The sequence below is a fragment of the Mixophyes fleayi genome, chromosome 12 (genome assembly GCF_038048845.1).
Source record: "Mixophyes fleayi isolate aMixFle1 chromosome 12, aMixFle1.hap1, whole genome shotgun sequence".
In the NCBI taxonomy this organism is placed as follows: domain Eukaryota; kingdom Metazoa; phylum Chordata; class Amphibia; order Anura; family Limnodynastidae; genus Mixophyes; species Mixophyes fleayi.
The window spans coordinates 19,019,132-19,038,506 of NC_134413.1; positions in this window are offsets into that span (position 1 = coordinate 19,019,132).

Genomic DNA, 19,375 nt, shown 5'->3' on the forward strand with positions numbered 1-19,375 from the left:
TCAAGGTTGGATGTGCTGTACATTTAGAGATGCTCTTCTGCACACCACCCATGGTTACTGTCGCCTTCTAATCTAGAGAATGTTGTGTGTAAAAATCCCAAGAGATCAGCAGTTTGTGAGATACTGAAGCAACCCGTATGGTACCAACAATAATTCCACAGTAAAAGTCACTTATATCACATTTCTTATCCATTCTGTTGTTTGGTCTGAACTACAATTGTAAATCTGCCAGGGGAGGACTGGCAAATTTTAGCCTATGGGGCAATACCCGACTCAGCAGCCTATTAGGAACCTTTTAAAGGAAAAAAATGCAGGTGGCCCAGTATCCCAGCCCAAGGTAGCCCACTATGGGACCGGCCCAGGAAGAGATGTCCCCCTGCCCCTCAGCCCAGACAGCCCCTGATGTCTGCATGCTTTTATGCATCGAGTTTCTGCCACATGATTGGCTGATTAGATATTTGCATTAAATGGCAAATGTTCAGGTATACCTAATAAAGAAGACAGTGAATGTTTATATATTAGGATCAATATAGATACATACAGTAGACAGTGTATTTATATATTTTTATACATAGATTCAAGTTTTATTTGTTTATTTTTCTTAAGTTTTCAGCACCATGTACTTTGTTTAATGTTAAAAACCTGAAGATTAGCATTATTCATGTATGTTTCTGTTAAAGAACTTTATAAATAAAAATAATCAACCATTGTTTGTATTATTGTCTTCAATGGACAATAAAATAATATATTTTTACCTCTTAACTGTCCCGATTCCATCATGATAGTCCTGATTTTAAGGGACTGTCCTGATTAGGCAGGAGCTTGTCCTGGCATGAGGGACAGCTGGGAAGTATTTCTACTCTTCACTTTACATACATGCTGTGTGAACCAGTTAGTGGTGCACTCGTTATCTAAGGGAATATGGGAGGGAGACGTACAGTCATGGCCAAAAGTTTTGAGAATGACACAAGTATTGGTTTTCACAAAGTTTGCTGCTTCATTGTTTTTAGATCTTTTTGTCAGATGTTGCTATGGTATACTGAAGTAAAATTACAAAATTTTCATATGTGTCAAAGGTTTTATTGACAATTACATTAAGTTTATGCAGAGTCAATATTTGCAGTGTTGACCCTTCTTTTTGAAGACCTCTGCAATTCTCCCTGGCATGCTGTTAATCAACGTCTAGGCCACATACTGACTGATGGCCGCCCATTCTTGCCTAATCATTGCTTGGAGTTTGTCAGAATTTGTGGGTTTTGTTTGTCCACCCGCCTCTTGAGGATTGACCACAAGTTCTAAATGGGATTAAGGTCTGGGGAGTTTCCTGGCCATGGGCCCAACATTTCGATGTTTTGATCCCGAGCCACTTAGTTAGCACTTTCCACTTATAGCAAGGTGCTCCATCATGCTCGAAAAGGCATTGTTCATCATCAAACTGTTCTTGACTGAGAAGCGACCCCACACATGAATGGTCTCAGGATGCTTTACTATTGGCATGACACAGGACTGATGGTAGGGCTCACCTTTCCTTCTCCGGACAAGCGTTTTTCCAGATGCTTCAAACAATCTGAAAGTTGATTAATCAGAGAAAATGACTTTACCCCAATCACCTGCAGTCCAATCCTTGTACCTTTTTCAGAATATCAGTCTGTCTCTGATGTTTTTCCAGTGGCTTCTTTGCTGGCCTTCTTGATACCAGTATATCCTCCAAAAGTCTGCACCTCACTATGCGTGCAGATGGACTTTTACCTGCCTGCTGCCACTCCTAAGTAAACTCTGCACTGATGGTGCCCCAATCCCGCAGCTGAATCAACTTTAGGAGACAGTCCTGGCGCTTGCTGGACGTTCTTGGGCACCCTAAAGCCTTCTTCACAGCTATTGAACCTCTCTCCTTAAAGTTCTTGATGATCCAATAAATGGTTGATTTAGGTACAATCTTACTAGCAGCCATATCCTTGCCTGTGAAGCTCTTTTTGTGCAAAGCAATAATGACTGCATGTGTTTCCTTGAAGGTAACCATGGTTCCAGTCTGTTATTCTAACTCAATCAGCATGACAGAGTGATCTCCAGCCTTGTCCTCACTAAAGCTCTCACCTGTGTTTATCAAGAGAATCATTGACCTGATGTCAGCTGGTCCTTTTGTGGCAGGGCTGAAATGCAGTGGAAACTTTATTGTGGAATAAAGTTCATTGTCATGGCAAAGAGAGGCTTTCAAATTAATTGCAATTCATCTGTTCCCTCTTCATCACATTCTGGAGTATATGCAAATTGCCATCATAAAAACTTAGGCAGCAGACTTTGTGAAAAATAATATTTGTGTCGTTCTTAAAAACTTTTGGCCATGACTGTAGGTGGTTGGAGGGAAGTGCAAGTTATGCCCTCCATGGTGCTGGTCACGCCCACACACAGCTGGCCACACCTGCACATCACTGGCCACACCTCCAGTGGGATGGCACTTCTCACAACAGGCCCTTTATCATTTTCAGCCCCAGGCCCATGTGGCCCTTAATCTGGCCCTGACCTCCCCAGGAACACCCTTGGTGTGGACAAGGGCAAACTGATGCATGTGGGCCTTACAGAGGCAGAAGGCCACGACGTAACAGTTACTTAGCTACCTTGAAGCGGTGCTTTAAGGACTTAACTGTCATGTCTGTGGCAGTGAAAGGGTTGAATAATCATGTTCCACAAAAAAATATATTATTTGTGCACGGAAGTAGGCGTATTCACATACCTCTCAACCGTCCCAATTTGGGCGGGACATCTCGGTTCGCAGGCCGCAAAAGAAGTGGGGGCTTATTAGGAAGATGGGTAGAGTTTTGCACAAATATGTTCATTTATGGATGGAGTTTGGGTGTAACTGGGGATTGGCTCATGTTGTCCTGCTTTCAGGATTCTAAATGTTGGGAGCTATGCATTTATTTGCTAAGCTTATACTTAACAAGGAAGGACCCCCAATTATCCCAGCTCCTCCCATCAGAACATTCACGTCGTTGCACACACCCCCAAGAGTCCTTCATCTTGCCAACAAATCTGTGCACTTTTCTGTGGAAATGGGTGAGTTTGTAAAATTACAGGTGCAAATGTCATAATCAATGCAGGAAGTACACAATTTGTACTTTCATAAATAATAAGGACAAATTACGTTTACTGACCTTCGAATTGCTATTTCTGTGGGGCCAGTACTGGTAATCTATTCCTTTAATTACTGACACATGTAAACTATATAGTCTATGTTACTAAATGAAACCAGGTAAGATACAGACCGTGTGCATTCAGTCTCTAAATCAGTTTAATTTAAATGTGTGAATGATTAAGGGGGAAAGGGGGTGTTGTCAGTCCTGCAAAAGGCATATTCACAATTTGCAGTTTCAATGTATTTAACTCCTGGTGCAGTTTACTGAGGGGTTAACATGCATACCACCTTAAATAAAATTTACCTTGTAAATGTGTCCTTTTAATTGCTGTCAAATAAAGTTTTACAGTACCCAGCACTCTGCACAGGAATGTGGATTGTATCCCAATGTCATAAAGCAAAGTAGACGCTGGAAAACCATGACGGAAAATAGCAAAGAAAGGTTTGCCTTTGATTATTAATTACAGGAATCACCATCAAGTCATGGAATATTGACCAAAATATGCTAATTTTAAACAGTAAATAAGTACCCAAGTACACAACTAAATATAAAGTGCATGACCAATTAAGGCCACTAGGTGGCAATATAGAGCACTTACATTTCAGCTGTATAATTTACTGTACAATTTAATTTGTAGACTATACCAGGGCCTTGTAATGTGTAGACTATACTAGGAGCCAGACATATATAATTCAGAGGTGTGCAACGATCTCTTTTTATAATCTCCTATAATTAATAATTAATTGATCATTTATGTGCAATCATAAGAGAAAAAAAGTGTTCAAAGATTTCTGTAGTTAAAAGCTGCTGAGACTGACTAGTAAATCAGTAGAAGTTTACATGTTGGTGCAAGTGAAACTTCGTCATGTATTACTGCAATTAACTTTCACTCGGAAGATTATGCTATGAGCGCCATCTTATGTTCTTCTGGAGTACTGCATTCAAATCTCAAAAAAGCAAAACTGTAAAAGCAAAAACCTAAAATGCCTAAAAAAATAGTATGAAATGCTTAGTCAAATAGCACATATTGCGGAACCCACAGCAACCAGATATTGGCTTTGATTAGTCCATGGGCAAGAGCATTTCACTATAATTAATGACTTGCAGCAGCCTGAGCTGCAGTTTCTAAAATGGTGCGTAAAAATATCACTGTATTAAGGGGGAAGGGGGAAGGGGCTCCTGGTCTTAAGGATTTTTCTACATGTAGTTTTGGTAATAATGGATATTGTATTTTGTCTCATTTTGCCCATTTATCGCAATATAAATACCATAAAACTGGATGGTTTACAGATGTAACACATGTTTACACTGATATAATTATGGGGTACTTTCATTAAGTATTATTTTTTTATTGCAAAATAAATATAACAGTATTTAACAATAATAATAATAATAATAAGAGTTTTTGTTTCTTATTTGCAATATGTTGCCTGGAAAGTATTTACCTTGTGGGTAAACAAGGCACTGGCCTAAGGCCACACTGTTCAGGGCCAGCATAGATATGATTTTAAGCTGATTTCATTTTTTCCATAGTTATTTTCTTTTTCGCTACTTGCTTTTTTGGCTCTATGGTGACCCTTCTATTTGATGTGGGGAAGGGGCATTTTAACTAGCAAAATGTAGAGTCCTGTAGATGTGCACTTTCACAAATCACTGTTATATTTTTCATATTAAAAGATTCAGCAACATAAATGGCACAGTAAGTAGTAAGTAGAGTATAGTTGGTGGTAAGTCTTTATACTTGTAGAACTACAAGTGCCAGCATACCCAGGGGCGCCAGCGCATGCTGCCACTAGTAGACCTACACGTGTTAGCATGCCCTGGCATCCAGGTTCCTCAACATTTTCCACACAGGGTGTCTTTCCCCTCACCGTAGAATTCTTATGAGTCTGTCTGATGACTCTGGTTGTCCTAAGTGTGGGGAGTCTCGGGCTGATGTTATCCACGGTTTCTGTTCTATCACAAAGAGTTTCTGGATCCGTGTGTGGAGATTCGCCATCTGGTAAACTAATCTTCCATTCACAACCTGAATGGGCCATTTTAGGCCAGAAAATACAAGAGCTTCTTAGGAAGCAAAAAAAACCTCCTACTAGCAATTTTGTTCACGACCAGGAAGTGCGTTCTCTACGTGTGGATCCAGAACTCTCCACCTACACTTTTTAAAGAAAGATTATTTTTAATTCTGTGAATGGATTGGCTGGAGGCTTCCCTTCAAAAAGAAAAAATTAGTCGTAAATTCTTTGAAACCAGGGACAGTTATATAAACGCTGCATCTACTCCCCCTGAAGGAGCAACTTTGGAAGTGCTTTTGCTAAAGGATCTGGTATGAAACGAGAATGTTTCTATGACACCTCCCGATTTCTCTTTAATGAATATTTAATGGATATTTATTTCCCCCCTCCTGATCTCCCTGCACCTTAGATCTTATCTGTGGCCAGCTAAATGGTATATTTGAGGCCAGGGCTGAATGTGATAAGGTCAAGCTCATGGTGGGGAATGGGGAAAGCACATAGCAACAGACTGAGCTAGATTTACTAAACTGCGGGTTTGAAAAAGTGGAGATGTTGATTATAGCAACCAATCAGATTCTAGCTGTCATTTATTTAGCACATTCTACAATATGACGGCTAGAATCTGATTGGTTGCTATAGGCAACATCTCCACTTTCTTAAACCCGCAGTTTAGTAAATACACCCTTAGCGGGAGGAAAAGGATCCCCCAGTAACACAGAGTAGTAATGTGAGATGTGAGACCACTATCCAATTGATGCTGGAAGATTGTGGTGTTAAATGTACCTCTACATGAAACAAAAGATTTCATTCAGGAGCACTGCTTGTAGGTGTAAAAATTTCCACAAAACAATAGTTACTAATCGGATGTGACTAACTTGTGCTAGACAGATAAAAGCTAATTGCTGATTGGTTACTGTGGTTCTAACATAGAACCTGTTGTATAAATCTCATACAGCCACAAAGAGCTTGTTACCCTGTCCGCCAACAAAAGTCTCTGTACTAATTTCTAAGGCATAGTAGTGCTAACTTTTAGGGGCAGCACAATGGCTTAGTGGTTAGCACTTCTGCCTCACAGCACTGGGGTCATGAATTCAATTCCCGACCATGGCCTTATCTGTGTGGAGTTTGTATGTTCTCCCCGTGTTTGCGTGGGTTTCCTCCCAGTGCTCTGGTTTCCTCCCACACTCCAAAAACATACTGGTAGGTGAATTGGCTGCTGACAAAATGAACCCTAATGTGTGTGTGTTAGTGAAATTAGACTGTAAGCTCCAATGGGGCAGGGGCTGATGTGAATGACAAATATTCTCTGTACAGCGTTACGGAATTGGTGGTGCTATAAAATTAAATGATGATAATAATACAATGCAAATACACAAAATAGTTCCCTGTTTCTAGGATGTTGATAGATTTTATCTTTATATTGTGAATTATCTTTATATTTTACAAGCAATAACTTCAGCTGGCTTTCTGGCATTTTAAAGAACATTTACCAAGATTTAAGGATGTTCGTTGAACTTGTAATATTAATTCCTGCATGTCCGAGCCCTAACAATAAATAACAAGAGGGAGTCTGCAGGGTGGCTGGGTAGAGAGGAGACGGTTGGGTGGGTGTTGCAGCAGACAACCCGAACTCTAATGGGGTCCAATGATGCTGTTGGGAACTGAGCAAGAAATACAGGACTGCAGCCAAGATTTCAATTATAGCGGCAATATTGGTGAATTAGGCACTCAAGAACATTGCTGTTCATTAAATATATATTGGGATAACATTTGAGAATACACATTGTGTGATGGCAACAATGCACGTCATAAGAATGTTAGCAGGAAAATTCAACACTTTTCATCATCATTTCTTTATTTATATAGCGCCAACATATTCCGTAGCGCTTTACAATTGGGGACAAACACAGTAAACTAATAAACAAACTGGGTCAAACAGACAAAGAGGTGAGAAGGCCCTGCTCGTAAGCTTACAATCTATGGGACAATGGGAGTTTGACACATGAGGTTATGTCTACATTTTGCATTTCGGCCCAGCCAGACTGCAAAGGTAAAAGTGACTCATAAGCTAAATGATCCGGTCACACAACAATGTTGGTCAGGGGGTAGTTGTCTTGTGTGAAATTGTGTAACGGGTGGTAATAGGGTAATGTAGTGAGGTTAAGAGGGTGGTTGAGGAATATTATAAGCTTGTCTGAAGAGGTGGGTTTTCAGAACGCTTGAAAGTTTGTAGACCAGAGGAGAGTCTTATTGTGCGAGGGAGAGAATTCCATAGAGTTGGTGCAGCCCGAAAAAAGTCCTGTAACCGGGAATGGGAGGATGTAATGAGTGTAACATTATTTAAATATATGGGGCTGATTCAATTAGCCGCGAGGTTCCATAGCAGCTTTGCACAATGTGTCTCCGCGTGATGTTTAAGGTAACGGGCTAATGTCTAGTTGACGCTTCATCTAGAATACTGTGTTCAGTTCTGGAGACCGTATCTCCAGAAGGATATAAATACATTAGAGACTGTACAAAGAAGGACAACTAAAATGGTGCATGGCCTACAGCACAAAACTATCCCGGAAAGGCCAAAATATCTTAATATGTATAGTTTGGAGCATAGAAGGGAAAGAATGGACATGATAGAAACTTTCAAATACATGAAGGGCTTTAACAAGGTGCAGGAGGGAAACATTTTTGAAAGGAAGAGAAGTACTAGAACACGAGGACATGTACTGACACTGGCGGAAAGTAGGTTCAGAGGAAATTTTAGAAATTATTGCTTCACAGAAAGGGTAGTGGATAAGTGGAATAGCCTCCCATCAGAGGTGGTAGAGGATAATACAGTAGAGCAATTTAAACATGCTTGGGATAGACATTGGGCTATCCTTACAAAGAATAAAGGATCAAATAGGGTTTGAGGTGACCATAAGTTAAAAATTGGCAGACTAGATGGGCCAAGTGGTTCTTATCTGCCGTCAAATTCTATGTTTCTATGAATCAGACCCTATATGTTGCCTACACACAGTGTAGACGCCATTCAGTTGATTGATACAAAATTCATGAGAACACAGCTTATCAGTACACCAGGAAATAACGACATCACCAAGACATGAAGCCTCTGCAGCAGAGGTGCTCAAACTCGGTCCCCAAGAGCTTCCAACAGTTACGTTTACAAGATTGCTTTAATCATGCACAGGTGAGCTAATCTCTTTTTTGGGTCAGTAATTATCCCACCTGTTTCTACAGACAGAAATCCTGAAAACATGACCTGTTGGTAACTCTTGAGGCCTGGGTTTGAGCACCTCTGCTCTACTGTGTGTAGGAGAATGCCTAGCCATTTTCAATTACTATAAGATGATCATGCCATACCAAATCTCACCACTAGATGGCACTTCTGATTTTGTTGTGTTTTTTTTTTTAAACAGGAAACATTATTATTATTAATAGTTTTTATTTATAAGGCGCCACAAGATTTCCACAGCGCCGTACAGAATACAAACAATAAACAGTACAAGGTAGAATAGTACAAAACAATTAACAAGTAACGCTATAAATCTAGTAGCTCTAAGCACAGCTAATGATAGAGGCTGAAAGGGTGAGAGTGAGCGAGGTATATTCAGCACAAGCTGGAAACCTGTGTCCAAGAGAGTGGGCGCAGGTAAACAGGTTAAGAGCCACTGAATAGGTGCAAAGATATACAGGAGTACAGTCAGTGGGCAGAACGCCCAAGGAGGAGGTGGGCAGAGTACCTGGTGAAAACAGGAGGTGAGAGGGCCCTGCTCAAAGGAGCTTACACCCTAAAGGGGAGGGCAGACAAACAGATGACGCAAGGGGTGAAATGGGGACAGTGGCGGCTCCAGGGGGGGCGATCAGGGCAATCGCCATCCCTAGCAGAGACTTGCTGCCGACGGCTGCACAGTATGTGCAGGTCCGTTCGGCAGTGACAGTGTGCTGCCCGGCTGCTCTGATTGTGTTTTAAACACAATCAGAGCAGCCGGGCAGGACACTGTCACTGCCAAGCGGACCTGCACATAGTGTGCAGCCGCCGGCAGCCTTAGGTTTCAGAAAGGGGGCGGGGCCTAAATGGCTCCCCTCTAAATCGCCCGGGGTACGACAGTTTTCCAGATCCGCCCCTGAATGGGGACAGGGTCGAGAGGAGGAGAAGGAGGGCATGAAAGTATGAGAGAGAGAGGTAACTGACTGCGTGAAATAGTTAAGCGGAGGCACAGAAGGAAAATATGAAAGACGCAAAGTCTTTGGTGTTCTCTAAGTTTTTTTAAATTTTATTTTGTGGCATTACATCATACTTGCCAACAATCCCGGAATGTCCGGGAGACTCACGGATTCTGGGTGGGTCTCCCGCAGGGCCACCTTAACAACTTTATGGGCCCCCGGGCAATGCAGTGTACCGGGCCCCTAAAAAAAAAATAATATATAGATAATATATATATATATATATATATATATATATATATATATATAGTGTGTGTGTGTAAAAAAAATATATATGTATGTAAAAAAAAAAACGTGATTATATATATATATATAGGGGCCCCCTTAACTTACCTTAAGTCCGATCCTCTTCTTTTTTCCGCGCCGCTGAGTCTCTTCTGCCCTCTTCCGTGCTGTGGTTACAGTGAATGCTGGGCGTGACATCACACCCAGCATTCACTGCGAGCACAGCACGGAAGAGGGGACCAGGGAGGGAGCCAGATCACCGCTGATGTGACCACAAGGTAAGTATTTTTAAAAAAAAAAAAAAATTTTTTTTTTTTTTTTTAGGATTCGGACGGGCCCCCCTTGCCTGCAGGGCCCCCGGGCACCTGCCCATCATGCCCAATGGAAGAGACGGCCCTGGTCTCCCGGACTCCTAGGAGAGTATGGCAGCCTCCCGCATCTGCCCACTTCCTAGTGAAGTGGGCAGAATTAAATCCAAAATGCTGCGATTCAGGGAATCGCAGCATTTTGGATTTAATTCACTGCCCCCCCACCACCCCACCCTGTTGTAAAATGACGTGTTTGCATCATTACATCATGGGGACGGGCCAAAATGACTTCGTTTTCTGAGCCCAACCCCCCGCACGCCCACCTCCCCCCGGGAGCTCCCAGACGCCGACTGCCTTAAGTTGGCAAGTATGCATTACATGGCACTTGTGGTTTCCCAAGTGCCAGCATGTCCTGCCTGCCATGGGTATTACTGTGCTTGTAGTTCTACAAGCTCCAGCATGCCCTTCAAGACCCTTCAAGCATCCACTTTTTCAAACCCGCAGTTTATTAAATCTAACCCTAAGGGCTAGATTTACTAAGCTGCGGGTTTGAAAAAGTGGGGGTGTTGCCTATAGCAACCAATCAGATTCTAGCTTTCATTTATTTAGTACCTTCTACAAAATTAAAGCTAGAATCTGATTGGTTGCTATAGGCAACATCCCCACTTTTTGAAACCCGTAGCTTAGTAAATCTAGCCCTTAGTCTTGTTTATGGCTGCTCCATTGATCTTGCTGAGGGATAGACGTTTAAATAGACACCTCTGGCTATAGGAATTTTTAAAACTATATCAGTTATATATTTTGAGGACGATGAGAAACTTTTCTGTTGCCAAAAACATGACGTACAATGATTTAAATGGTGATCAATGTATTTGTACCATAGTTGTGAGTCTTTCTGGATGCAGGTGCCTGGTGGAAACTTTGTAATAAACCTTATTTATATTTCACTGATAGTTGTGACCATTTGCTTCTTGGGGTATGATTGATTATGTAAAGCATGTGGCTTAAGACTAGCAAAGCAGCTTATTATAAAGCCTCATTATGCTAATGCTATTTTTGAGGAATGTAGGCAGAGGGGAACTTTTAATTTCATTACAGTTGCTATTACCATTATTAAATAAAATATTCTTGTGCACATGTTTAATGCACGTGAATGCAAATGCATAACATGAGATAAGGACTCAACTATACAAAGCCAACGTTGTTTAAAAACTTTAGTCTTAACACCTAAAGAGGTAAATATAGCAAACCTTCCAAAAATGGGGAGTTGGAGGTGTTGCCCATAGCAACCAATCAGATTCTATTTATCATCTTCTAGAATGTACTAGATACATGATAGCTAGAATCTGATTGGTTGCTATGAGCAACACCTCTACTTTTAATTTTTACAAGGTTTGATACATTTACCACAAAGTCTTATAGATCACACGGTAAATACATCTAGACTTCCTTATAAGTAAACATTCATTGCATGCATAATCAAATCAACAAAACAATCAACAGTTTTTTAAACAATTGGGTCACTGAAACGATACCACGTTATGTAAAAAGCAAGAAGCAAATAAACATGTTTTAGTACTTTTGTTATAACAGGTAAAGTGTTGCAACAGCCCAAGAAAGTTTGCTTTCCTTAGGCTTAATGATTCCATGGAGATAATCTAATTGCTCAACACCAAATGTTTTGTTCTCTGGAAACTGGGTACTCTTTAGTATAGACATGCCACTCCTATGCATTCTCTATGACCATACTCTTATGACAATACTGTGAATACATATACGAAGCTGGTGACCTAGGGTCCAGTAATTATTTTTACGGAGACGTATTTTACTAACTTAATCCAGATCGGACTTTCACGCAACCGTTAATGGACGTCCCAACTGAGTTATTCAGTCTGTGGAGGACTCGGTATTTCACCTTCTGTCATTGTCATACTTTTTGTCACACGGTGCTTATTCGGCTTCCATAAACAAAGACTAAGACACTCACCTGTGCCTCATTAGCAGATCTCAAACCCTTAGTCTTGATCTGCACTTGTGCAGACTGTTGCTGGCAAGATTCCTACTGGTTCCTGGTTCTGGCTCTAAACTTGAAAAGGCACTTCCTCCCTTTCATCTGGGCCTGTTGATCAAGTTACCTGTTGGTTAGGTTCTTACGTATTCTGTGAGTTCTCACCTGGATCGTCAGTGCCTCTGCTGTGTTGCTGTTTCACGGGCTACACCGCTCAATCTGCACCTGTCTCCGCTGTGTTGCTGTTCAACGGGCTATACCGCTCAAGCTGCACCTGTCTCTGCTGTGTTGCAGTTCCACGGGCTATACCGCTCAAGCTGCACCTGTATCCGCTGTGTTGCTGTTCCACGGGCTATACAGCTCAAGCTGCACCTGTCTCCGCTGTGTTGCTGTTTCACGGGCTATACCGCTCAAGCTGCACCTGTCTCCGCTGTGTTGCTGTTTCACGGGCTATACCGCTCAAGCTGCACCTGTCTCCGCTGTGTTGCAGTTCCACTGGCTATACCGCTCAAGCTGCACCTGTCTCCGCTGTGTTGCTGTTCCATGGGCTATACCACTCAAGCTGCACCTGTCTCCGCTGTGTTGCTGTTCCACGGGCTATACCGCTCAAGCTGCACCTGTCTCCGCTGTGTTGCTGTTCCACTGGCTATACTGCTCAAGCTGCACCTGTCTCCACTGTGTTGCTGTTCCACGGGCTATACCGCTCAAGCTGCACCTGTCTCCGCTGTGTTGCTGTTCCATGGGCTATACCGCTCAAGCTGCACCTGTCTCCGTTGTGTTGCTGTTCCATGGGCTATACCGCCCAAGCTGCACCTGTCTCCGCTGTGTTGCAGTTCCATGGGCTATACCGCTCAAGCTGCACCTGTCTCCGCTGTGTTGCTGTTCCACGGGCTATACCGCTCAAGCTGCACCTGTCTCCGCTGTGTTGCTGTTCCACGGGCTATACCGCTCAAGCTGCACCTGTCTCCGCTGTGTTGCTGTTCCACAGGCTATACCGCTCAAGCTGCACCTGTCTCCGCTGTGTTGCTGTTCCATGGGCTATACCGCCCAAGCTGCACCTGTCTCCGCTGTTTTGCAGTTCCATGGGCTATACCGCTCAAGCTGCACCTGTCTCCGCTGTGTTGCTGTTCCATGGGCTATACCGCCCAAGCTGCACCTGTCTCCGCTGTGTTGCAGTTCCATGGGCTATACCGCTCAAGCTGCACCTGTCTCCGCTGTGTTGCTGTTCCACGGGCTATACCGCTCAAGCTGCACCTGTCTCCGCTGTGTTGCTGTTCCATGGGCTATACCGCCCAAGCTGCACCTGTCTCCGCTGTGTTGCTGTTCCATGGGCTATACCTCTCAAGCTGCACCTGTCTCCGCTGTGTTGCTGTTCCATGGGCTATACTGCCCAAGCTGCACCTGTCTCCGCTGTGTTGCAGTTCCATGGGCTATACCGCTCAAGCTGCACCTGTCTCCGCTGTGTTGCTGTTCCACGGGCTATACCGCTCAAGCTGCACCTGTCTCCGCTGTGTTGCTGTTCCACGGGCTATACCGCTCAAGCTGCACCTGTCTCCGCTGTGTTGCTGTTCCACGGGCTATACCGCTCAAGCTGCACCTGTCTCTGCTGTGTTGCAGTTCCACGGGCTATACCGCTCAAGCTGCACCTGTATCCGCTGTGTTGCTGTTCCACGGGCTATACAGCTCAAGCTGCACCTGTCTCCGCTGTGTTGCTGTTTCACGGGCTATACAGCTCAAGCTGCACCTGTCTCCGCTGTGTTGCTGTTTCACGGGCTATACCGCTCAAGCTGCACCTGTCTCCGCTGTGTTGCAGTTCCACTGGCTATACCGCTCAAGCTGCACCTGTCTCCGCTGTGTTGCTGTTCCATGGGCTATACCACTCAAGCTGCACCTGTCTCCGCTGTGTTGCTGTTCCACGGGCTATACCGCTCAAGCTGCACCTGTCTCTGCTGTGTTGCTGTTCCACTGGCTATACTGCTCAAGCTGCACCTGTCTCCACTGTGTTGCTGTTCCACGGGCTATACCGCTCAAGCTGCACCTGTCTCCGCTGTGTTGCTGTTCCATGGGCTATACCGCTCAAGCTGCACCTGTCTCCGCTGTGTTGCTGTTCCATGGGCTATACCGCCCAAGCTGCACCTGTCTCCGCTGTGTTGCAGTCCCATGGGCTATACCGCTCAAGCTGCACCTGTCTCCGCTGTGTTGCTGTTCCACGGGCTATACCGCTCAAGCTGCACCTGTCTCCGCTGTGTTGCTGTTCCACGGGCTATACCGCTCAAGCTGCACCTGTCTCCGCTGTGTTGCTGTTCCATGGGCTATACCGGCCAAGCTGCACCTGTCTCCGCTGTTTTGCAGTTCCATGGGCTATACCGCTCAAGCTGCACCTGTCTCCGCTGTGTTGCTGTTCCATGGGCTATACCGCCCAAGCTGCACCTGTCTCCGCTGTGTTGCAGTTCCATGGGCTATACCGCTCAAGCTGCACCTGTCTCCGCTGTGTTGCTGTTCCACGGGCTATACCGCTCAAGCTGCACCTGTCTCCGCTGTGTTGCTGTTCCACGGGCTATACCGCTCAAGCTGCACCTGTCTCCGCTGTGTTGCTGTTCCATGGGCTATACCGCCCAAGCTGCACCTGTCTCCGCTGTGTTGCTGTTCCATGGGCTATACCGCTCAAGCTGCACCTGTCTCCGCTGTGTTGCTGTTCCATGGGCTATACCACCCAAGCTGCACCTGTCTCCGCTGTGTTGCAGTTCCATGGGCTATACCGCTCAAGCTGCACCTGTCTCCGCTGTGTTGCTGTTCCACGGGCTATACCGCTCAAGCTGCACCTGTCTCCGCTGTGTTGCTGTTCCACGGGCTATACCGCTCAAGCTGCACCTGTCTCTGCTGTTCCACTGGCTATACCGCTCAAGCTGCACCTGTCTCTGCTGTGTTGCTGTTCCACTGGCTATACCGCTCAAGCTGCACCTGTCTCCGCTGTGTTGCTGTTCCATGGGCTATACTACTCAAGCTGCACCTGTCTCCTCTGTGTTGCTGTTCCATGGGCTATACCGCTCAAGCTGCACCTGTCTCTGCTGTGTTGCTGTTCCATGAGCTATACTATTCAAGCTGCACCTGCCTCTGTTGTATGTTCCACGGGCTGGATCACTTAAGCTACATTGGTCTTCATTGTGCTGCTGCTACACGGGTCGTGCTGCTCAAGTTACATCTGACCTAATTGTGATATCTCTCCGGACTGCATCACTCAAGCCTCATCTACTCCAAATTTGCCTCTGTGGCTCAGTGACATTACAGGTCGTATCATCTAAGCTGCTTGTTCTTATCTACTCCTGCTGGCTGAACTGTTCCTATTTTCATCTAAGCATATATGGCATTACAGGGTATCTCACTCTTGCTGCACCTATTGTAACTACATTGCTGCCTGGACTGTTACCTGTATCTCCAATGTGGTGCTGCCTTATTGTGGTTCCATATACCTGCTGCATCTCCATATCTACTCTGTTGCTGGACTGTTCATGCTATTGCCATATTTGAATATATCAGTTATATCACTATTGTATTCATTCATACTATATTGCCGGTGGTACTGCTCATCCTGTTTCTACGTTCCTAGTGTCAATATACTGAGACTCTCCTGTTGCTCATCCAATCATCATTAAATCATTGAATGTACTTTTATCCTGCATCTGTTGTCTATCCGCTGTCTGGGTATAGAACTGACATTACCAGTGTGCCTACCTTACACCAGTCACTTTCACTCCCCCAGGACTCTACCCAACACCCCTGGTAGGGACCGCGACCTGCGGGCGAACGCCGCTAAACCCAAGTCACCTTGCGGTGACCGCTGGTGAAAACCATTCACCCGTTAGACTCCGCGCCCTGCTAGGGGTAACATCTGTTGGGTGGATCCAAGAGTCCAGAATACCGAACCGTTACACTTTTATATCGTCCGTATGCAATGATAAGCAGGAAATTTTGAGATGTCAGAGTCTCGATCTTCAATGACCGAAATATATCACTCTTGTGATCTGAGTTTTACCCCATAAAAGGAACCTTGGGGTGGCTGCATATAGTTTCTGATTTAAATTTATTAACACACTCCAATTCCTGAAATAGAAATAGCATCTCTTATGGTCAATTTACACTGAAAGGCACAATAACTCTAAGTGAGTCACAAAGTTCTATGAAGAGAAATCCCAATATAGTCTCAGACTTGGTCAATGATTATAACTCAATTCATACATCACATTCAGGAACTCGATTCATGAAGCACATTCACAGAAATCACTTTTTACTGTAATTAAACTTACTATTCCTGTCTAGATATAAACAAATTCCACTAAAAACAAGAATATTATATTAATACCAAAAATATCAAGAAATTATACCAAAATCAATTCTGCGATAATAAAGATTTCAAAGGGTTGTTTACCTCATTATGTGTCCCGACATGTCAACCAGAGATGTCCCCCTGTTCCAGTTCACTTTCACTCCTGGTAATTGCATCCCACTTATAACACCAATAAATTATGGAAGAATCAAGACTGGACTATAAGATACATGGTAAATGACCAGTGGCACCTTTATTGTAACACAGCATAGTTAGTTAAGAATTATCAGTTGTTTCTGGATAATGGATTTTAGCAAAAACATGTATACATTTTATCACAGTCAGCACAAATCTAAAACAATATATCACACACCCTTGTCTGTCACATCCCCACATGATACTTAATAATAATAAAGGTGATAGACATACCTCACCACTAAATGTAGCTTTACTATGTGTCTCTCTGTATTCAGGAGAATTCATCATGCTCCTAAAACACATGGTTGCTTTCAATGCTCATGTATTAAAATTGGTGTCCATGCATTCAAATCTCTGCAAGAGGAAGTGCATTGTAACACATAAACCTTGTGCTTTTTCTTGTGGTCACAGTATTATAAAATTAGTAACACACGGGTGATTTCAGTAAACCTATATTAAGCACACTTGCCACTCTCCCAAAATCTCCGGGAGACTCCCAAATTCCGGGTAGGTCTCCTGGACTCCTGGGAGAGCAGGCTATTCTCCGCGATCCTGCCCACTTCCTACTGAAGTGAGCAGGATGGGAGCCTCTACGACGCGATTTGCAGTGAATCGCGTTATTTTGGCCCTACAGCTTTCGCTTTTATTCACCACACCCTGCCCCCCCCCCCCCCCCCTCCGTTCTCACACTCCTCCACCCCTCTGGGATCTTCCAGAGGCCAATTATGAAAAGTTGTTAAGTATGATATTAAGGTTGGGCTGCTGAACAGGAAGTGTAAACGCTGATTTCCTGGCAAGAGAGATGGCAATCTCTATGTCATAGTTGCCTACTCTCCTGGAATGTCCGGGAGTCTCCCGAATTTTTAGGAGTTCTCCCGGACTCCCGAGAGAGAGTAGGCAAAAATCCCAAATCCAGCTGTCGCCGTTGTTGAAGATAGTGAGGGTGGGGCTAAATGCGTCATTGTGGCTCCGCCCCCTGCTGTGATTGGCCAAAATTGCCTAAGATTGACAGGGGTGGAGCCTAACGGTGCCCCGCGTGTGGCCACGCCCCCCTCGACAGACCCCCTCCCGGAAAGCTGCCTGCAAAAGTAGGCAAGTATGCTCTATGTATGCTGCAATGAAAGAGCTAACCAGCATTTATACAGAGTGCTAGCTTCAGGCAACTAGAGTGTGACATTCATTTATGTGTGCTCAAAGAGCCCATTTGTTACCACGCCCTATATAGTGACTGCAAGAGGAAGGACAAGGTTATCATATCACAATGTACGTAGAAGTAAGGGCAAACGAAGGATTTTTCCACACCACGTCGCCAGTGGGTGTGACCAGCATACATGGGGGTGTGGCTATAATTTTGGACAGGGCTTGGCTGCTCTCCAACTCTTCCTATCCTTATAATATACAAGGACAATGCTGCACGCATTAATGTTAGGTGCATGCAGCTCTAGCTTTTCAAGCAGAGCAGTGTGAAGTGGGAGCAGGTTCCAGCCACCTCAATTATACAGTGCCCCAGGCTTGGAGGGTGGTTTCCAGGCACTAGTGAACCCCCCTCGGTTTGCCTATGCTACCTGTAGATCTGCTAAATAGAGGTACAAAGGTGGAAGAGGACGTTAGGGAGGCAATGTAAGAATTTAATCTCTGCTCCATCTAGAATTTTATCACATGAGATTAAGTCATCACCTAGCGTCCTTGTAGGAATGGCCCTGACGGTATTATATTATTTGCTAAAAAGCATGCTAACTTTGCTAATTTTGCAAACAGAGATAATCATGGCCAGTGGCTTAGCAATAGGGTTAGGGTCATGGGCAGGCTGGACTGGGGGGAATCTGCCCCCCCCCCCCCCGGCCAATCCCATAATGGGCTACCTTGGGCTAGGTCACTGGGCCTCCTGCACTTTTTTCCCTTTAAAATGTTCCAAATAGGCTGCTGAGCCGAGTCTTGCCCCCCAGGGCTAAAATACTCCAGCCCCCCCTGGCTGTAGTGGCTATTGCCTAAGCCAGGGGCTACATACTGTGCTGGATGTCACCAAATGACACTTTATTTAGTATCATCTTATGAGATGTTACAGTGATTATGGAGAGCTTTCAAAAGTCATGTGACCAACCAGACAAGCTGGGAGAGACCGGCAGTACGGGAGAAATGGCTGAGGTCATGGTCGGGGATGTGTGTGTATATCATGGGTGGTTTTCTATTACAGCAGCCCCCATTAAAGGCTGGTGTAAGGCAATAAATATTACCCATTTATTGCTTTCTTCATTATAAATGGATAAGGCATACATGAAGTTTTAAAATACTTATTCTTATTTTTATTTCTTGTGCATAGTTCCATTTTAAGGATACCTCTCTTATCTTGAAATAGTGTGGTTCATTCACACCCACTCTGCCATGATTGGATACCGCTGTTTAATTGAATAAAAGAAGTTGGACATAACATGTGATGAGCGCCGTGGATTTGTAATCCTTATTGAATTGTTAAACTTCAAGAAAACCTCCTGTCCATGGAAAGTTTGACTGGGTTAGGCTGGGTACACACTACAGTGTTTTCAGCAGGTTATCGGGCAAATCAGATGATAAACGACTCATTGGCCCGATATCACAGTAGTGTGTACCATGGAACGATGAACGATTATTGTTTCAAAGCACATAAAATCGTTGCTCGAAATTTTAAAACTGAACTGAAAATCTTCTTCAATGATGGAACAAAGTCGTTCCAATTCTGCAGTGTGTATGTACTCTGCAGAATGACACTTTAGCTGCATTGGACTCATGTTTGAGAGTTAGCGCTAGTGTCTGGGGGTCTGGAGGTTTTCTTCTGTGGGAAGGCAGAGATTGACAGCTTCACCCTCCAATCAGAGCAAGGCCTCTATATCCCCTAGACCAGGGGTAGGCAACCTGCGGCTCTCCAGGTGTTGTGAAACTACAAGTCCCAGCATGCTTTGCACTATGGT